The 20,225-nt window shown below is 37.2% G+C and overlaps 1 protein-coding gene across 5 annotated transcripts in view; it reads right to left on the reverse strand.

Annotated features, from left to right (window-relative positions):
* The window catches only part of SMYD3 (SET and MYND domain containing 3), a 715,741-nt gene that overhangs the window by 464,823 nt on the left and 230,693 nt on the right, over nucleotides 1-20,225 (reverse strand). The gene's annotated exons all lie outside the window — the stretch shown is intronic.

The following is a 20,225-nucleotide window of genomic DNA, read 5'->3' on the forward strand; positions in this document are numbered from 1 at the left end:
TACTCCTTTCATAGAAGAAACAAAGGCATGTTTCAAAAAAGAGAATTTGTGGATTTCAGTTATAGATTGTGTCTGAAATAAGTATATTCATACATGACTTATAAATCATACTTAAGTATGCACTAGCAGAACAAAGCCTATTAATCCATAGTAAATAAACACTCACAGTTCTATTACAATACATGGAAGTCATCAAGCAGACAATACTTTTTTCATTAAACCCTGAATCATTGTGTCCTGCCAGCAGCATGAAATAAATTAATGTTTAATATTTAATACTATATAATGGTAATACTGAGCCAAATATGTATTTTAAATTTTATGTTATTTGACATTTCAATTTTAACTCAAAAGTATTTCTAAAAGGGTTGAAAATCTGTGCCTGAAAGTAATAGTTTAAATTTAATAAGTGTTTCTGGCTTTTTAATGCCACCTTACAGTCATAGCATTCTATCCTTTAATGATGATTCAAATCCAATTTCAGAAAAAGTGAGGCATTTTTAGCATTAAAGATATGATAATCTTCAAACAAAGACATCCATAAAATCAAAAAATATAGAAAGGTCATCAAATGACCTGTGGGATTTAAACAATTACGTACAAAATGATCAGTTTAGCAATCAAATTTTTTAAATGGTTAAATCTAAAGATAGACAAAGCACAAAACACATTATTAAAATATGAATTGACCTTAAGCGAAAACACAGCTTTGCATTTAGTATATTTCACACTAGCAATTCTTCCTAAAAACAGCAATAGGGAGATGCAAGAGGGAAGAGATATGGGAACATATGTATATGTATAACTGATTCACTTTGTTATAAAGCAGAAACTAACACACCATTGTAAAGCAATTATACTCCAATAAAGATGTTAAAAAAAAAAAAGAAAACAGCAATAGGGACCAAAACAAATCAGTTCACTGTTGTCTAAAAGGAAAAACAGATCATTTTCTCTTCCTATTAAGAAAGAGAGGAATAAGTTCTTTAAAATATGTGGCATTCTGTGCAGATGGGCACAAACAGCAGCCTGGGTCACACATACATCACATCCCTTTGGCATCACTAGGCTTTATTTCGGTCGATTTTCAATCACGAGGAAAAAAATGCAATAAATCTGTTTATAAGAACCATAAAATGTGTAGAAGTGAGGAAAAAATAAGCTGTTGAAATTTCAATACCTACACACCTCTTTCTGTATCCAAATTTTAATCCAATAATACAATTCTGCTACTTCTGCTCATTTCCCATCTTCTTTTGTTATTACAGAGGACATCTAAATGTAAAAATATTTCATGGGTTTAAGCAACAAAGTTGTGAACAAGAGAAGGAGAATTAAGTATGAGGGCAGAAGCGGGGGAGTGTGTGGGTGTGTTTGCACGTGTTTTCTTCTTAGAGTCCGAAATCCCTTTGGATTATTAGTGAAGCTCAGACAGAACTTTAAAGCAAATACAGGGAAATGACAACTAAAGTCCAACTTCATAATGTATAAGAATCCCCTGTCCTAAACCTTGACATGCCTTGAGAAGAGGGAAATGTGTTCTTTATTTTTCACTATTTTACTAACAATTACTAACCATCTGATATGTGTCGGACACACTCCTGGAAACACTTCCATATTTTACCTCATTTAATCTTTTTTTAAAAAAAATTTTAAGCATTTTATGTAATTTTTAAAGGTTACTTTCCATTTACAGTTATTACAAAATATTGGCTATATTCCCTGTGCTGTACAGTAAATCCTTGAGCAATTTTACACCCAATAGTTTGTATTGGGTTGGCCCAAAAGTTCGTTCGGGTTCTTCCAAAAGACTGTATGGAAAAACCTGAACGAGCTTTCTGGCCAACCCAATACCTCCCACTCCACCACCCCTACACTGCACCCCCCAACACTGGTAACCACTAGTTTGTTCTTTATTTGTGAATCTGCTTCTTTTTTGTTACATTTACTAGTTTGTTATATTTTTTTAGATTCCAAATATAAGTGATATCATACAGTATTTGTCTTTCTCTGTCCAACTTAATACTTAGCATAATGTTCTCCAAAGTCCATCCATGCTGCTACAAATGGCAAAATTAGGTTTGTTTTTTTCTATGGCTGAGTAGTATTCTATTGTGTATATTAACCACATCTTCTTTATCCATTCATCTGTGGATGGCCACTTAGGCTGCTTCTGTACCTTGGAAACTGTAAATAATTCTATGAACTTTGGGATGCATATATCTTTACGAATTAGTGTTGTTGTTTTTGTTTTGAATATATACCCAGAAGTAGAATTGCTGGGTCATATGGTAGTTCTATTTTTAGTTTTTTGAGGAACCTCCATACCGTTTTCCACAGTGGCTGTACCAATTTACATCGCACCAATAGTGACAAGGGTTCCCTTTTCTCCACATCCTTGCCAGCATTTGTTATTTGGGTTCTTTTTGATTATAGCCATTTTGACAAGTGTGAGGTGATATCTCACTGTGGTTTTGATTTGCATTTCCCTGATGATTAGCGATGTCGAGCATCTTTTCATGTGCCTGTTGGCCATCTCCATTCCCTCTTTGGAAAAATGTCTATTCACTTCTCCTGCTCATATTTTGATCAAGTTGTTTGTTTTTTTGATGTTGAGTTGTATGAGCTGTTATATATCCCTTATAGGTCATATCATTTGCAACTATTTTCTTCCATTCAGTAGGCTGTCTTTTCGTTTTGTTGATTAACTCATTTAATCTTGACAACAATCCTTCTGATGTGGATTTTATTACCCTTTATTTCTGATGAAGAAACAAACTAAGAACACTAACTAATTTGCCCATTTTAGATAGACCACAATTTCAACTCTGGCCTTCCTTTCAGTTAATAAACATGTCTTAGTACTTTCTGTACGTACCAGGCCCTATGCTTAGCTCAGTAACTATTCTACAAATCCATCTGTCTTTTACTGCACCACATAGCCAGTCCCTGACATCCAGCATGGTACCTAGCCCACATTAGGTTCTTAGTGAAGGTTCACTGAATTATTTGGTTAAGTAAGTTACTTGTCTCTACAACATAAGCATTTAAAATAGATATCTGGATCCAGGGTGATTTTACTTTAAAATAGCGTGCTATTCAACACTAAAATACATATTTTCAAAATAATTTTTAAGAAGAGGAATTATTTCACTGATTATGAGCACCCACGCAACCCACATCAGATGGCAAATACCTGTACTTCAAACTTACACGGAGAAGGAAGTGTGGTGCAGTGTGATACGTGCAGCATGACGCACATTACCTCAACCCAGTGTATAAATAAACCATCACACAGTCATCATCTAATTATTTCAAGAGTGTGTGATTTGCATACCCAATTCAGTTACAAACATTACATGGGCATAGTCTTCTAATGCGTTTTCATAGACTCAAGGCATAATGCATAGTGTTGGCCAAAAAAGCAACATAAGGAAACCACACAATGTGAAGATTACTTTGTAGTCGGACATCAAGGAGTTTGAATGCTACCTCGGCCATTTACAAACTACCTCATCTTGGGCAAGTTACATTACTTCTAAGCCTCAGTTTCTACATTGTAAAATGCAGATGATTACAACCGCACCTAGCTTACCCTTCAGAGATTATTGAGGACTAAATGACATGACATACATAAAATATTTAGCACATGCCCAGGTCAGAGTTACGGTTCATTAAATGTTAGCTTTATATTAGAATAAGAATTAAGCTGGGATGAAGTGAGAGAGTGGCATGGACATATATACACTACCAAATGTAAAACAGATAGCTAGGGGGAAGCAGCCACATAGCACAGGGAAATCAGCTTGGTGCTTTGTGACCACCTAGAGGGGTGGGATAGAGAGGGTGGGAGGGAGACGCAAGAGGGAGGAAATATGGGGATATATGTATATGTATAGCTGATTCAGTTTGTTATAAAGCAGAAACTAACACACCATTGTAAAGCAATTATACTCCAAAAAAGATGTTAAAAAAAAAAAAAGAATTAAGGAAGCTGGGAAATAAATTTTCTGGTAGGTCTGGGGTTGAACAGACTAGACACCTTTCTACTCTCTAACCTTTAAAGCTTCGTAGTATGTAGGAAAATGCCTGTTCCTGAATCAGCTGATCTCCATAATGTAGGATTCCAGAAAAATCACCTCATTTATTTTTCTTAATTTAACAGCATCCTGCTTAAAACACAAACACACACCTTTTCATACTACCATTCAAAATAACTGCTTATAACTTAAAGAAAAAAACCTTATATAGTAAAAATGGGAAAAATTACTGATTTCTTTCTAAATTATTCTATACTCCCTCAACAAATTTTGCCTTTTAATTCTATAAAGAAAACACTAATTCCTTCCAAAGGCATGATCAAACCCAAAGATTAGTGATAAAGCTTAACATTTAAAAAAATATGTCTCAGAAAAAGAAATTATATTAGCCACTTATTCATATATTAAATGAAAAATGTGTAAGATTGTAACTGGCTTAGATAATTATATTCCTCCTTATTAGGTACACAATTAATCTTTTATCTCCAAATTACTAATTACTTTGATGTAAGATGCCTATACAACCAACAGATATATTAAGCTTTTAATTTCTAAGTCTTAGCCAAAAGACCATATTGCCCCAGTAGAATAAAAATAAATGTTTTGTTTTGTTTTGTTAATTTTATAACCTACATATAGGTATGAGGAAATTCAGGTTTAGAATACAGTCCTCTGAGGGAAGCCAGACAGATGGAAACTTTTCCTGTTAGAAGCAAAACCCATTGTATCTTAACTAATCACTCATTTTATTCTATCACTTGGATATTCATCTCCTTTTGAATTAGTATATAATTATTCTGGATACAATAATTCAATACAATCATCTTCCCAAGGGCTCATTTTAAGTATGTTTTTGAACAAGCAGTAGAAGACAGGAACAAAGCACAAGCTATAGAAGGGCTAAAAACTAATATTATTGCCTACACAAAAATCAAAAACCTGCCCAAACGTGGCACAGGTACACTAAATAAGCAGAAGTGATAGGTCTTGACAGTCTGGGAAATATTTAGTTAGTAAAGTCAGACATCTAGGCGTTCAGCTCAGTCACCAGAGTGAAGATTAGTAAAACTGAGACAATAGCTCGGCAAGAAGTTGAGAGAGCACGCGGTAGGAAAAACTGTTCAACAGGATAATCCTTGAAGACTGGCAGTTAGTCTGAGGTAGTACAGAAAGAAAATTAAGCAATTAAAAAGGAAATCAAACACCTCCTCTCCAATCTATCTTTCAAACTGCTACCAGACGTGAAGCATAATTCCCATCATGTCATTCTCCTGCACAAGAAGGTACCAACCTAATCTGTAATACACTGATTTTCAAACCTTGCTTCATGAAACTCCAACTGTTCTGCTGAGGAGCAAACATGATGTTAATGGGGGAGAGGATTCGCAGGGAGGGTGGGAATCCAGCGTCTCTATCAACCAAAGCAACGCCATTTTTCTCTTTCGTATACACTGGGGTTTTGTTGTAAAACTGTGAGAAGAAAATTCTGCTGGTAAATAACAATTGAAAATGGTTGTCTTGATACAGTTCCATCTACTCTGGCTGGTATTGGGGACATCCATAAACAGATGCTACCCTACCTTTCAAAATTTATTTCTCACAACTTTCCCAAAGACTCCAGCCATTCCAGTCAACACGACTGGGTTCTACAAGTTCCATGTACATTACCTCTTCAGCCATTAACCCCATTGTCAAGAATGCCTTTGTGCTTGCCTTCGTGTACCTTGTTCAATTCAACATATTCTACACAATTTCTGTGGACAAAATGCTTTGTTAAATTAGACATGTCCCCACCTTTGAGTAGCTTTCAGTCTACTGGACAAGAAAACAGACAACACAATTAACCCAATATGAATAAGAAGAGGGCTTCCCTGGTGGCGCAGTGGATAAGAATCAGCCTGCCAATGCAGGGGACATGGGTTCGATCCCCGGTCCGGGAAGATCCCACATGCCGCGAAGCAACTAAACCTGTGGCCACAACTACTGAGCCTGTGCTCTAGAGCCCGCGAGCGACAACTACTGAGCCCGTGTGCCACAGCTACTGAAGCCCGCGCACTTAGAGCCCATGCCCCACAACAAGAGAAGCCACCACAATGAGAAGCCCGCGCACTGCAACGAAGAGTAGCTCCCGCTCACCGCAACTAGAGAAGGCCTACGTGCAGCAACAAAGACCCAACACAGCCAAAAATAAATGAAAAAAAAAATTTTTTTAAATATATAAATCAGAATAAAATCAACATTAAAAAGAAGGCCAAACTCCTACGGCTTCTGAGGGAAAATGGGAAAAAGCAATTTTTTTTCTAGTAGAATCAGAAAAGGTAAGGATATTTGAACTGGATGTTACTGGATGTGGATACAGAATATAGTGAAGAGCAGAATTCCTATAGCATAAACATACAGAACAAAGTTTGCCAAAGTACCTGGCATATTCTGGGGATGTACAGGAAGGTATGTGACTGGAATAGACTGGAGTGCACTAAACTGGAAAGAAACCCTGGAATGAGTTCCTTAAAGGCCTAGAATGCTTTGGTAAAAATAATCCCTAATTTGACAAAGCATTTTATAGTTTATAAAATAGTAATTTAAAGCATAAAAATAATTTATGCTTTCATGTAAATTATTTCCATCAATCGTCAGAGCAATCCGACCAAGTTAGCAGGGAAAAAATTATCAACCCTATTTTACAGATGAAGAAACTGAGTTAGGTAAGAACACTAATATTTACTAAACATCCACTATGTACCAAGCAAGCCCTTTGCAAGGTAAATAGCAAACATTATGATCTTCTGAGATAAAGAATTGTTATCACCCCAATCTTATAATTAGGAAAACCAGTTCAGAGAGGCTGACAACCTTGCCCAGGGACATGTGACTAGTATGTGACAGATTCAGGACTGGGACCAGGTCATGCTTCCAACCTGTGCTGTGCCATCACGGGAGGCCAATTTTTAGAGGCTGTTGAAGACAGTGGTATCAAGACCTGACTGTTTTTAAAAGGACTCTTAGAGCATTTCAAAGGGTAGGTTAGAAAAGAAGGAGGACAGAGGGAGATTATCAAAGTAATCCAGATGAGAAACCTGGGCCTGAAATAACACAGAAGCAGTTATGATGGCACAGCAGATGAATGTAAACATCAGCCACAAAGTGGCAGTGAAGCCAGCGGGTTTGACCGACCCCAGTCAGATACACGGATTACACCCAAGTCCCATGACTGCCTCTTAAGGTCTGGTCTTGACTGTTCTTTTTCTAGATTCTCACTACCCTTCTCGTGAGTACCACATGGTTAAGCATTTGTAAGATGTCATCAAATCTAAAATGCCAATGATTTTAAGATGCATTATTATCTATGTTAAAAGAAAAAATGCTGTCGAAGTATAACATGGCATTGACTTTAAAATGCACACTGATTTCAGGCAAAACAAAATGCGAAAAAAGATCTGCATCTTAGAATTAATGAAACATGGTAACTTTTCTATATTTTTTCGGTATGAATTTATTCTCACACCTCAACAAGACCATGCCTTTCAAGGAATAGTTTCTTAATGCCAAGGCCTTAAATGCAATGCAGGGCTTTGTAATCATTCTGTGGGGACCGCAGGCACTGTCTTCACAGACAAAGAGCATGCAGTCTAGACCAAGTCCTTCTCGGTGCACAACGTTGACGGGCTTCCTGAATTCCTGAGGTCTGACACCTAACTGGCTATTCCTCATTACCTGTCAGTGACTCTGCAGTAACAGGTAACATGAGAGTAAGCATTTACCAAGAATGACGAAGATGGGGGTGGTGGTGGAGGTCCTGGTAGTAGTGACCACAAGGATGATAAATGCTATTTATTCGGTGCTTGCTATGTGCCAAACCTTCTACATGGACTCCGTTGCTTAATTCTTGCAATTCTATGACGCACATAGTACCAGCGATCTTACTACTGTAAGAAGAAAGTCAGTTTCCAACTGGTAATCTTGAAGAAATAAAAAACTAGAGGAGAGTGATTTTTAAATCAAAGGTACATACGAAGAGAAATACGCCTAAGAAAGAATCCTGCTAGCTTTTGTTTATCCTGATTCTGTGAAACATTAACTCAACTCGTTAATTGTTCTTGCATGGGTCTTTATTGACGATGGATCAGACTGACATTCCTGGTCAGCATATATTTCTTTCTTTCTTCTTTTTTTTTAAAGAATAAACCCTCATTTCATGAATATGAGCCTGCAGAACGAGACAAGATAGACTCCAGAGAACCTGCAGTCCTCATTCTTAAAGAACACGTATTTCAGGGATGATAGCTCTTAGGATATTCACATGTTCAGCAGACCTCAATATAAACACGAAACAACAATGAAAAGTCAGCAAATCAGCAGGAGGAATAAACATGTCAGAAACATGATGGCATTCAGTGACCACCACGTACCTTAATAAATGAGCTCATCGTCCAGCTTGTGTAAGTCTTCTCCTGTGGGGCATCTTGATAAACCAAAGAATCAACAGAAAAGACTCCCGCAGTGCTTGCTTTCTTAAGTAGGATTATGTGAAAGTAACTGAGAATTACTGCCATCCCTTTACATTGACAATCTTCCAATTAATGAGAAAATGGATTTTTTTCCCCAAAGTACTGGGTTTGAGAATCTTCTGTTCTACATTAACTAATTTTTCGCAAATGTTTTTAATGCTTAAGGTACACATATTTGCTATTTATAAAAACGCAGATGCAGTTGACTCACCTCTTTACAATTTTGAGTTTGTTCCTCAAGACACCACGAACTTTTTCAGTTATGCAGAATCATGCAGATCCCCCCCGAACAACTCTTCCATTTTAGTCATCCTTAACAGCCATCTCATAAACTTTTTTGCTCACCGTATATCAACGCTTAAGATTCCTAAAAAGTTCACATTTTCTTAAAGGACAAGGAGAGAACTCTACTGGGAATACCACGCCTTTCCCTCCCCACCCCTTCTTCTTTTCAACATCAGGCAAGTTTATATTCATCCTACCAGGACGAGCTCAAATATCACTTCCAAACTGCTCTAACAGAATTAACAGTTCTTCCCTCTGTACTCCCCAACTATTTGTTCATACTACTATTAGAGTACTAATAAATTTATTAGAGTAAATTGTTTATATCCCAGATAATGAAGTCTATGAAGACACAAAACATCACTTATTCATCTCTGTATGTCCAAAACATACCTGAGCCAGGGGTAGTTATTCAATAAATTTTGGCTGAATAATTTTATTAATGTGACTCAAAGTCCTCAGTAATAATTTTATTTTATTTAAGGAAAATATTGTAATATTAGTCTTTGAAACAGCAATGAGAAAGAGAAAATATCTTTTTAAGTAGTAGAAACACAAAATGGAGTATAATCCCAAGTCAAAAATATAAATTGCAGAAAATAATATTTTTCTTTTCTCATTCATTTTCTATGGTTTCTTAATTCTCTTCCATTAAACATCACTTGGGGAGATTTTTATTTATGAATGGTTATATCTAGTTTTATGAACCTGACAAATGTCTTGCCCCAGAGATATGAAGTATATATTTAGTACTGAATAATGCAAAATTCACTTTGCAACTTTTTGTGAGAATATTTGTCTGCCTTTTAGAGATGAAATAAAGCAATATTAAAATGTATATGCATAGCATGAATATAAATCAGCATAGAGATAGGTGAATATATGCTTGGTCAAAGGGAAAAGATGGACCACAATTATAAATATAGCCTAGATAATCTAAAAAGGTAATTATCATACGTTGACATACGAACTGAAATTTTATCAATTGATAAGACACCTATAAATCTATATTCTGAGCCCCATTCTAAAAATAGAAAAAATATGGTTTATGTTATTTGATTATTCCCAGTCCATAGCAAATCTCTAAAATCTGACACGAATAATGCTTTGGGGAAACATTTTCAAATTTTCATTTGAACATACTTGACATCATACTTCTCAAATACCAGCAAACTGCTCTTGGCATATTACTCCTTCTGCCACTATACTTAGTAGATACACTTAATGATGTAACTATAACCTATATTAATAACTCAAGAAATACTGAATTGAATGACTTCTATGTTATCACTATAAGAATTAGTTTAATATTGTGATGTTGATATTATATTCTTATTTTCTAGATCAGGAAACTGAGGCTCTTAAGTAAAATAACTGGTGGCAAGTGATGGAGCTAGAATTAGAATCCAGATCTAATTTATACATTCATATTCTTTCTCCCATACTACAGTATGATTCTTGCATTTATTCTGTCACATATTATTCTTGAATGAGCCTACAGTGTTGGCTTAACATTTCTAGTAACTTATTTGTAAAACTGAACTCCTACATAGCAGAGAGCAGGGGCGCAAGGCTGAGATGGCAGCTCCTGGCTCTCTGTACCGTCAGAGACGCTTCAGGCTGTGTTCCCATGGGATGTGATTGACTCTCAGGCTGCCTGTATCTGTGATGAGGCATTTTATTTCACAGGATTTATGGGCTAGTCAATAAAATTTGGATGACTCTGGACTGGATGGAAGGACTCTCAACCTGAATTAGTGAAAATCCAGAGTTGTAGAAAAATTTTTTAAGTCATTATATTGCTTTCAATAATATGCAGTAATTTAGCTATTTAAAAAGAAAAAATAATCATGTTCATCTGGAAAACAGTGTGTACGACATCGAGCAGTAGTGGCTTGAAGCAGGAGCCCCAGAATAAAACATTGGGTTGAATGTCAAAGTGCTCACATCAGTGTTTTTGCTATACGACTATGTTCTTTCTAGAAAAGTCAGGCATTATAAGACGCCCAGGCGTGAATCTTAGAATAATAAAACTAAAGGAAGAATACATCAGAGGTTTGTGAAATTTAGATATTACAGAATTAATTAAGTACTGGAATCACAGAAACTGTAAAAAATAAGTATGTAACGTTTTAAGCCACTAAGTTTGTGGCAATTTGTCACTCACAACAGAAAACTAATAAAGATAGAGAGGGAGATACTTATATGGTTAAAAAGAAAAACCTTAATGCCTCCAATAAAGCAGGCTTTTTCAGAACACAGGGGCTAGGCAGAGGTACCTGTCTGTTGTCCAGACCACAGAGCCACTTCCTTGTTCAATGAGTAACGCTGCCCTGTGTTCCTTCCTGACACCACACTGGTCCAGCATGTCCAGACCCTAAAGCACTACCACGCATGGATCACAGACCTCACAACAGTCCCTATGAGCACTTCAGGGAGCATGGTACCTACTGCGCTTTCAAGCAGTACCCTGTTCTCTTCCGGGAAGACCCATGCTCTCTTGGATCTAAGGGGCCCCAGTGGACTTGGCTCATAACAATCCTTTAGGAGCCATTAAAGTCAGGATGGGAGACTGCTGTGACCAGTCCTTATGAGCATGGGGTTCTAGTCTACAACTGAAAAAGAAGGGTATAAGACAAAGACAGGCTCTTAATTTCTGCAATATATTTAGCATTAAACCCAAAAATGCAGAAGAGTGAGCAAGCAAACACACAGTATGGAGAGAAAAAAGACAGTGTGGTTATCATGGAAAAAGAACACTATAAGAAGTCTGAAGTGCTCTGCCAGCAGCAGCCCTGCCCATGGGCTACAAAATGGGAGGCTTAGGACGTCTTCAGGCATCTTCCAGGTCTAACAGTCCTACATTCTTCAGTCTTAACATAAGAATATTTAGTTCAACAATTATAGTAACAAGCAGCTACTACCTTAGAAAAAAAGTGTACTAAGACGTCAAGAAAACAACCATTCTATCTGCTAAGAGTACTTATTCTCAGTAACTCAGATCAGCAGGCAGGGCTCTGAATTTTAGCACACATTGTATTCTTAGCATTTGAGAGCCTAGTCTTATAAATGTCAACCCATGTATCTTGGCTGCAAAGAAAAGGCCATTCAAATCCTCTAAGGTAACCTCCAGCTAATTTATATATGTATATATTCCTTTGTTATTCTACTTTAAGTTTCGTGTCCAGAAGTCATTATTTCACGTACAGTTTCTTACTATAAATATAACTGTGAAATACTGACATTTCATATGCAAGCTATGAGTAGTGCTGGTTTATTGTTATAGCCAGCTAGCAAAAAAATAGGCATAAATTAAAGTATTACATTATAAAGCCTACCAAGTAACTAAGATCAAAGGAATGCACATGATATTTCCAGGCTTTTTCCGGCATATGCCAACAAAGAACAGTCAGTGAGGAAAATAACTTTGGTTGAAAGTCCTATGCTGCCATGTCAGAAAAAAGAGAGCTAAACTATCTACTTTCCATCGTTCATCTTGTGTCACTAGTAGTCTTTATCATTCGTTAAAAATGGTTAAATATTCCTACCTAATTTTTTGGCAATTCTCTACTATAGCTTGGTATTAAAAACCTTACATTTGGACTGTACATTTCAGTTTCTATTCTCATTCCAGTTTACAGAGAAGTAAAAAAGTACTGTATTTGCAACTTAAGCTGGTATTAAACTGACCCCTGCTGGCCTCATCTTTTCTGCATTTGTCAGATACGACAACACCCAACTGCATCCTATAGTTGAAACTGCATTTGATCAGATTCCCATATCAAAAACATGACAAAGGAAAAGAATGGCTACTCCCACAATTTCAAGTGGAAAGATGCCTGCTTCAGTCTGGCTATTTTATTTGCAAAGACCTAGCAATTAAAATCACCCTAGTGTTCCATAGAAGTGTTTCCTAGAACCTACTGATTTATTCTACAAATTCATTCATTTAACAAACACTTACAGATTTCTGGAAGAACACAGAAAAGCAGAGATACTTAGAAGTACAGCACCTGCCCTCCAGGTACTCACAGGCACTTACCAGTCATTAAAAAGATACATTTGAGAATTAAATTCTAGCATATGATTGGATACTACAAAAGTAAGAAGGAAGTAGGGCTACCATAGAGCTGGTGGTATAGCCTGCCTCATGGGCTTGAGTTCACTTAAGATTCTTTACTGAACAAGCCCAGGAAAATTTTATCTCCTTCTTCTTTAGGAACCCATTGTACTCATGAATAATAATGGCTGCCATTTACTAACGATCTCCTATGTGCCAGGGACTGCGGCTAGGTGTTTTCCAGACACTATCATATTCACCTCACTTGATAACTCTATGAAACAGTTATATTTATGCTTATGCTTAGTTCATAGATGAGGAAAGCTGTATACTACACTACAATGTTTTTGTTTTAAACAGATGTTTCTCCTCTACAAGAAAATGAGCATCTTAAGCATAGGGGATCATGTCATTGTCATTTTTGTACCCCCACAACCTAGCACATCTCCAGTACCTGGCATATAGTATGTACTCAAAAAAATGTCTGCATGATATATGAATGGAGATAATATTGAACAAATGTGGCTTCTAAATGCATACTATGAGCATGACCTGTGCTTAAGCTCATAGTATGAGAAAGTAGTGGAGGAAAAAAGAGGAGGAAAAAAGTTTTGATTCCTGAACATAGACACCCATACTCAACTGTGGCAAGAAAACGAGAAAATCCCAAGACATGAGTTAAACAGAATGTTATGGAAACAGAGCTTAACACTATCCAGTTAAACACCAAATAGAAAAAGGACTCCAGCATCAGAAGATGATGACATACACAGGTGCTGGACTTTAACAGAACCTGAAATCTATTAAGAGGAGGGAAAAGAAGAAAAGAAAAAAGAAGAAAACCATGAAAAGAAGAGAATCATGAAAACAAACACAATGTAGAGTTTCAAAAATTCTACTATGTTCCCAAGAAGTTAATGTATGTTTTCTTTTCCTACCTCCCCTTATTTTTCAACATCTCTTTTCTTGTCACTTAGAGACAGATGAAGATAAATGAAGTACAGTGTTTAAACTTCTTTGTTTGGATACAAATGATCTTGTGCATCAACATTATTGTTATGTAAGCACTTTTAATACTGCTTCTAGCAGATGAGACTTCTGCTTCAACATATGTTATGGGGAAAAATGGTAAAAATGTGTTCATGACTAAAATAACTGAACAGTCAAAAACCACGTAGAAAATATTATACATGAATCTGGTTTGTTGTGCTTGTTAATGATTTAAGGTAAAATCGAGGATGCAATCTCTCTCCCCAAACAGGAATGAATAACCCCAGATTCTCAGTATTGTAAATACTTTCTATGTTGTCCTACCCTACACCAAACCACTGTTGCAAAATCATTCCTTAAGAGGGACTGGAATTTAACCCCCTCTTCCTGCACCTTCCCTGGTACAGTAAAACATGAGACAGAGGAAGTAGGGTTCTTCTCAACAACGGCCACCGTAAAAATCTAAAGTTTACTGTGGGAACATTAGCTCCCAGAAAATACAAAGCAGTGGTCAAGCTTATGGGTCCTGGGTTCAGATCGAAGTTCCACAACTGTAATCGTGGGCAAGTCCCCTACTTTTCTAAATCAAATATAGTAAGATTACCTTTGTAAAACCAAGCTATCACATGCAAAGAGCTTAGCGTACTACATGGTACATAAGTGTTCAGTAAGCATAAGCTATAACCATTATTACAACCCCTATATGACTTCCCTCCTAAAGTCTTGCCTTCGACTCGATCTTAACAAAGAGATAGGACTTCTGAATCCTCACTCTGGCTAAGCTGGGCTCTGAATGTATTAAATGAGTCTATTTTACCCTCCTTCCTTCCTTTCCCCTTCTTGCCAATAATCAGCACCTCAAGAAATGTTCCTCTGCTCATACGTAAATGAAGCTCCTGTTCATATATAATATTTATGATTATGTCTTATTTTGGTAACTAGAGGTCTCAAATTAACCAATGTGGTCCAAATTGCAATATTCTGCCCCACTGGTCCCTAAATGACACCATCTTCTGTGAGCCCAGAAAAAAATATAATGGTCACACCTACAAGATCAAAAGCACAAGATCATTTGTACATAAAGCTTACAGCACTCACAGAAATCTACAAGGTTGTCTGCTTGCCATATCTTTAGAATGTATATCTCCCACTCTTCACACTATCCAGTCATAAACAAAGACCAGAGCACATTCCAGATTTCAGACCCCACGACAACTGTAACTATACACAACCTTCAGATATACCATTCACAACAGTCCATTTTCCAATAATTGATTAAAAAATAACAAAAGGAGGTGTTTATATCAGATTCATGTCAAGCATTTAAATCCAGGACATCAATATTTAAATAAAATAGCAAACCAACCAGTAGAAAAATTGTTTTACACATAGATTACTCTTGAAGAAGAAGACTACATGTACTTCTTAGAAATGAAATTTTGCTAGAGAGGTGCATTCCACGTCACGTGCAGCCTTAAGCACTTCCTCAGAGACAGTATCAAGAGTGGTGGTGAACATGCCGCACACTGGCATATAAGGCCGTCAGATGCTGCATGTCAGCAATACTTTAGCTGTTAGCTTAAGATTTCCCAATAAGGAGATGTTGCAGTACTTCTGCATCTAGCATCTGGTACTGTGTTGTAAACGCAGAACAAAGAGAGCAGCAGACTCAGAAGTCTTTCAGCTTCCTTTTGGCCATCTGCAGCATATTCCAAGAGTCACCTGGTCTACAAGATGAATTCTCCTGATATCACGAGATGCGAGCAAATCTTCCATCATCTGGGGTTTCTGACTCTAAAGTGAAGTCTCTCCCCCACAAAAAGCTTAATGAAGAATAGGAATAAAACCTTGCCTTCTAACACTTGCAAGCATTTTTTTGTTTGTTTAACCTGACCATCATAAATCACCAACCTGCCCCCAACAATGCCTCTTACAAGCAAGTATTTTCCACCATCTTGGGAAGTACAAATTGATTGAAATTTTGCCATACAAATTAATTCCCCAAGTTTTCACTCAGTGTAAATTTGAGTATAACACAAGACTGATACAAGTTCTGTACTCACATTCTGAGACTGTTAGTGCTTGTTTTCTACCAACTCCTTATATAGAGAGTTGAATAGAAAAATAGAAATTTGTATGTAGTAATAATGTACCAATATAGCTATGAATATGGAGACACTGTTTCTGATCATCTCAGTACATTCAGCACCTAGCAGACGGCCTGGCACATACCAGACACTCAATATTTGTTGACTAAAGAGTAGATTTGTTGCCTCTCAAATGTTTGGTAGTCAGACTTTTTGAATTACAAATTCAAATGGGAAAATTTGTTACCACTGACCATCATTATAAAAGGGGAATGGTACATCTTTGGAAAATACTTGATCCCAAGACATAATAAAATCACATTTTAAAAAGCAACAATCATTTTAGAACTCCATGAAAATTAATAAGAAAATATTAATAAAGACAAACCCCAAAAGTCTGATATTTACAGTCCAAAGCTATTCTAACTTAGAAATGTTTTTCTCAGATAAATGCTATTTTGAGTAATGATTAGGTCAGAGGAGCTCAAGATTTCATTTTATAGTTTCATTACAAGCTTATGATCTAATCACTAATCTAATAGTTTATAATAGTTTATACTTTCCACAAATGTATTTGGCATCCTATCTGTTGAGTCAGGACACCGGAAGAACTTACTTCCCTGTCCAAACAGAAGATCTGGTTCAAATTCCAGTTCCATCCCTTGCTAAGTGACTTCGAGCAAGTTATACTAAATCTATCTTTGCTTCAGTTACCACTTTCTTTGCTTCAGTTAGCTTTGATTTTTTCTGTTTCCTTGGACCTGACCCTGCCTGCATTTTGGAATATTTAAGTTTGTTGAATATTAAGGGCATATTAAGGGATATTCAAGTTTGTTGAAACCCGAATACAAAGAGAAAGCCTCAATAATCAGTTTTGAAACCCAGAAACCATGATTTTAAATAAACCGCAAGACAACGTTACTGAAAGCCAAGTCTTGTCAGGAGAGACTGTGTTTTCTAAATTCTTTAAACTGCAGTTTTAACAATTAGGGACGAAGAAGGCACAAGAACCTCAGCACTGGTGGTGACCTGATTCCCTGGGCATTGCTGCACATTAGAACCACCTGGGCCACCTTCGGAACTTTTTTTTTAACATCTTTATTGGAGTATAATTGCTTTACAATGGTGTGTTAGTTTCTGCTGTATAACAAAGTGAATCAGCTATACATATACATATGTCCCCATATCCCCTCCCTCTTGCGTCTCCCTCCCATCCTCCCTATCCCACCCCTCTAGGTGGTCACAAAGCACTGAGCTGATCTCCCTGTGCTCTGCCGCTGCTTCCCACTAGCTGGCTATTTTCCATTTGGTAGTGTGTACACGTCCGTGCCACGCTCTCACCTCGCCCCAGCTTCCCCTCCCCCCACCCCGTGACCTCATACACCTGACCGCACCCCCACCCATGTTGTTTGGTCTGGGGCGAGGCACTCAGGCATTGATAATATATTTAAAGCACCGTCAGGTGACTCTGATATGTAGCCTGGCTTTGGAATGACAGCTCTAAGAGAAACCTCCCATTTGATTCAAAACTGTGACCAACACAGAACAGGAAGGAAAACCCGGCAGTGCCCTCCTGGCCCCCTACAGCCATGTGTGTAGACTGTGCAGAGGATCTTGTGACCCTGTGGAGGAATGTGGAGACTGGGGCAGGATGGCTGCAAGTAGGAGACTGGGGCCAGAGCGGAGAGATCAAGAGAACAGGGGCCAAGGCCAGTCAGGGACCAGACTATGTAAACCACCAGGAGCAGAAACCAATAGGTCCAAAGGACAGCCACGTTCCCACAGTCACGGAGAGCACAGGAAGGAGAAGATGCCGAGGGTTGAGCACTTACCTGAAAGAAGCTGCGCTACCCAAGAGAAACGAAACTAGAAGAAACAGAAGTACCATGACTTGCCAAGTCTGTCCTAGTTGTGTGCATGCCTCCACCCTACCCCTACCCCATCCAGGCTGAGGTGGAGGCAAGTGAGGAATTATAGAATAGAAAGAAGCCATTGTTATTAAAATTACCCAAAAATTGAAAAAAAGCAAAAGGTGAGAGAGCCACACGTTCTTTCAGTGTCATACTGGGGTACCATTTAATAGGCTGACCCAAGGTTTATTTAATTCTCTAGAAGAATGTCCCCGCATTTGACTTTGTCATGTACTTTTCCATTAGAGTGCAGACACTGCAGAACTGCAAGTTACTTGTAGGTTTGGGTCCAAGAGAAATAATAACCCTAAAAGTTATAGTTTTACTGACTGTAGAACATTACCAGTTTTGTCTCCAACCTAGAAATCTTATTATATATATATATAAATGTTTGTATATATGTAGACATAACAAGTATATGTAGATACAATATGTATATGTAGATACAATATACATAGACATGATATGTGTGTGTGTGTGTGTGTGTGTGTGTGTGTGTGTATATATTTTAATGTTGGAACCAGCAGTAACCTTTACAGGTTCCCTTGTTAATAAGTTAATAAATCACTGACATATTTCTTTCTGTATTTCTGTGAGTCAAGTTCTAACTTTTTGAAAATTGTACTTTGATACTACATTTTCTTTGCAGATCTAACAGTGTTTGTGAACCTACCACCCAATGACCCCGATCTCAAATGGATATTTTACAAGATAATTCAAGTAAAGTGCTTAGCACAGTGCATAGCACATAGTAAATGCTCAGTAAATGTGCTATTATTCATAGCTGCTAGTAGTTGGAAGGGATTTTACGTGGCCTCTAGCAGTGGCCACAGACTCACCAACAGGATTTCAAAGCAATAATCGAGGGTGACCCAGGTCAGTAGTTACATGGAAGCCTCCCTCAGTTGGGGCCACTTGCAAATATTATGAATATAGAGAGCCACTCTGCTCAAAATAATTTCCAAACTATCAATGCAGATGATGAGAATCACCTGTATATTTATCACAATAGGTGTGTGGGCCTATGGGGAGAAAACAATGATAATTTAGCAAAATCAAGTACACTGATCTAAAAGAAGCCATCTGCTTGGTGACCAAAAGTGCGTTCTTCCATACTTTAAGGGGATGTTTGAATGATATTCAAAACTTATGCGATTGATCCAGTTATAGGCAGTACAGTAAAGTTAACTATATTGGTATGTGAGCAGAGAGGAAACTGGTTAAGGGAGAGAGCAAAAGCTCCCAGAAAGAGAATATATGGTTAATTTCTTAAATTATAAACTCCAAAGGTATGATTTTTTACAGGAATTTTCTTCACAAATGAAGTGCACCTGTAAAAACAAAAGCTTGTCTAATGTTAAAACCGGGCTTATAAGAAACCTCAGGACTTAACTTTGACTTTAACTTAGAGGGTGAGATTTTCAGATACATCAATACACTGTCAAGGCCATAGCCATTTGGTGATCCTTCATTCCACTGCTTTTCTTTCAAGTGTCACGAGTTCAGTTTTCCTAATATTAATAAGCAATACCACAACTACCAAGACAGAAGGAACAAAAGCACACACACCTCACAAAATAAAGAAAACTCTATAGTATTCTCTTTTTTTTTTCCCACTCCATCTTTTCCCTTGCCCAGATTTGGGGGGTGGCGGGGAGAGGGGAAATCTAGCTTTATTCTGAAGTAAACACACATAATTAGACACACAATCTTCATAATTTACCACCCTGATATCTTCATCATCAACTACCCTATCACCAAATACAGAGCAGTTGAAAGAAAAGTAATAATAAATCTGAGGTCATATACTTCTTTTTAAACAGGCAATTTTCCACTTTATAAAATAACTAACTTCCCCTGTTTAAAAAGTAAGACTATTTGTTGTCTTATGATGGTACAATTAAGCAAGCTTTTAAGCACAACAGAAAATATGTAGGTTAATAAGTGATTTTAATCAAAAGAAAAGAAAGATTTGACAATTATTGGTGTTTCCATATACTATAGAATATTGACTGTATGGTCAAGATGAGCATCAGTTACAAATTATGTGTACAGCTTGCTAACAAATTAGGAAAATGTTCCCCTTTGGTTTCTTTTCTGCCTACTTGTAAAATAATATTCACACACAAATTTACAATTCAAATTTGATGTCTTATGAGTACATGTTGCAGACCATGCTCTGAGAACTGAGAGAGTGAACTTCGTTGCACGGAAAGTATAATTTGCTGCTGGCTTTTAGCCAGAAACACTAGACCAAATGTTTAGAGACTGCGAGGCATCTAACAAGCCCAGTTCATGTGTACTTCTCAGTACTAGCTGTTGCTGTTTATATGTGGACCTCCAAA

The sequence above is a fragment of the Balaenoptera ricei genome, chromosome 1, assembly GCF_028023285.1.
Source record: "Balaenoptera ricei isolate mBalRic1 chromosome 1, mBalRic1.hap2, whole genome shotgun sequence".
NCBI classification, from domain to species: Eukaryota; Metazoa; Chordata; class Mammalia; order Artiodactyla; family Balaenopteridae; genus Balaenoptera; species Balaenoptera ricei.